Source organism: Palaemon carinicauda, chromosome 2 (assembly GCF_036898095.1).
Source record: "Palaemon carinicauda isolate YSFRI2023 chromosome 2, ASM3689809v2, whole genome shotgun sequence".
Taxonomy (NCBI): domain Eukaryota; kingdom Metazoa; phylum Arthropoda; class Malacostraca; order Decapoda; family Palaemonidae; genus Palaemon; species Palaemon carinicauda.
Window position 1 is genome coordinate 22281244 of NC_090726.1, and position 2500 is coordinate 22283743.

Below are 2500 nucleotides of genomic sequence, written 5' to 3' on the forward strand. Positions count from 1 at the left end.
TATATATATATATATATATATATATATATATATATATATATATAATATAAATAATATTTATATATATATATATATATATATATATATATATATATATATATATATACATATACATATATATATATAACGGATTTTGAGCAAAGCGAAAAATCTATTTTTGGGTGAGGTAGCCATGTCGTCCTGATGGAAGTTCTTATTAGGTAGCTTTCTAGGGTATATTTGACTGGTATTCCCAGAGAATTTTACCTTAAGGTATCCAGAATTCTAACTCCTGGAGCGAATATCCCTAAATAATCTCACAGGGATATCGCATAATATCAGAGGACGTATTCATGACTCGTCACATAGCTATCTTCGCCCCGAACAGTATTAACGCTTCGAAGGGGTATAGTGACAAGAATCTGAAACGAGAATGAATAGAGAGCCGCTCATAAGGCATCTCTCCTATCCCGTTTCCAGTGTGTATCTGATGAAGGCGGTAGCGCCCTCTTTATTCCTTGTAGCGATATACGAGGTATTATAGATACTGTACTATAGGGAGGGCTCAACAGGCCCTTTTACAACAAAAGGAAGGGCAGGTCCATCAGGACGACATGGCTACCTCACCCAAAAATCCGATTTTTGGGCTCAGGCCATGTCGTCCTGATGGAAGTTTATCAGAGCATTACTGTATCTGTGGATTCTCAATCAGTGCCGTACTCTCAAGAAAGTATTTTCTTGGTCCGTCTAGACCTAGAGACCTATGATGTTACCGTCATACATCATTTCATCTAAGCATGAACTATGTTAGTGATTCCTGCCCCCTACAGGGAAGAGTCGTACTAGACTCTGGAAAAAGTCTCGAGGAGTACATAAAAATTATGGATGACAAAATGACAAGCTTGTATTTGTGACACCTTCCCCAATGTGACTACTCTTATAAACTATTGGATAATGGTTGTATCCGCATAGAAAAAAATTTTGCCTCTTTGCCACCAACCCGTTAGGGTACCACCTCAACCCTTCCAAGGAAGGGTTAGAGTGAGTGGACTTTTGCTTGAATCAGGGAACAGTCTCGAAAGACATACCATGATAAAAATATCCATATTTTAATCTTAATGCTCAGTACATTTCTAATAAAATGAGTGTGGGCAAAAAAGACTAGTTTATTAAAATTTAATAAACGAACATATCAGATCACATTTATAAAATTTATAAAATGTTGATGATATGCGTAAAAGCATAAAGAAAAAAAGTCAAAAGAAAATATTATTTCATCTACTAGGAAACAGATTTGCCACTTCAATAGAATCATTAATAATAATGATATAGTCTGTACACTGTTTACATACACTAGCGTAATAAACGCTTGGCACAAGTGTCCGTATTATGCTATAGATTACCGACGTCAATGGAACAGTTCGTAAGGACACTTTCGTGGCCTATCGCTCAGCGTGTAGTAACATACAGTGACTACTCGCTCACCCTCTTAATTAATCGTCCCAAATTAATTACACTGTTCCTCGCAGACTTAAAACAGAAGATTAAAGAATTCTACCTGCTGCTACCACAGATCTCATAAGTTGCTCCACTTGCTTTGCATAGTGCATAAAGAACGCCTTGGATGACTACCAGCCGGTGTGCAAACAAGGATGTTCAAAGTCCATATAATTAAAGATATTTTATGGAAGAGGCAACTTTCCTCGGATCATGACTAACGGGTGTACTGTCTGGATCCGTTCTGCGAATAACACGGGTGAATTTCCCCCTTAGTTATAGATAACTTTGAACCCAGGGTTTCTCCTCTGAAAAGCTGTCCTCCCTTAAAGTCTGAAGTTCTATGAAGATAGACCTTTAGGCACTCCACTGGTCATAGAGATGCATCTTCCTCCAGGGGGCAGATTCTCTAGGGACCCCACCTGTTGGTGGGTAGTTTGTTCCTGGTAAGAAACGTTGGGTCTGGTGATAGATTCAGTTCTCCCTCCAAGAACTGGATGTGGCCTTCCTCTCTAGAGAGAGCCACTATTCACTAACTCTGGCCCCCAAGGCGAGTACAAACAGAAATATGACTTAAATTCAAAACCTTCTTTCGGTTTCTTCGTCTTGACAAAGGATAGCTATTCCTTCCCTGAAGCCTCATAATGTCTTCTGGTTTCCTCCAAAAGTCTAAACTGACTTTTAAACACCGAATCTTTTTCTCATCGTTAAGGAGAGAAAATCATGAGATGTAGGTTCCGTGTTTTCTGTGATGAAGCGAAGACAGTCGACTTCTGTAAACGCTGAGACAGGGATGGATCGGGTAGCGGTACGAATTATAGTCGTAGTTCCAATGACAGAGGGAACCACACGCTATTTGGCCACTTGTGGGCCACTATAGCTGCTTTCCCTTTGAAGGATCTCAGCTTATCGAGGACCTTCAAAAGGAGATTGTGCAGAGGGAACAGATAGATACTGGACCATCTGTTCCAGTCCAGGGATATAGCGTCCACTGCCTCTGCTAACGGATCCTCGTAAGGGGACA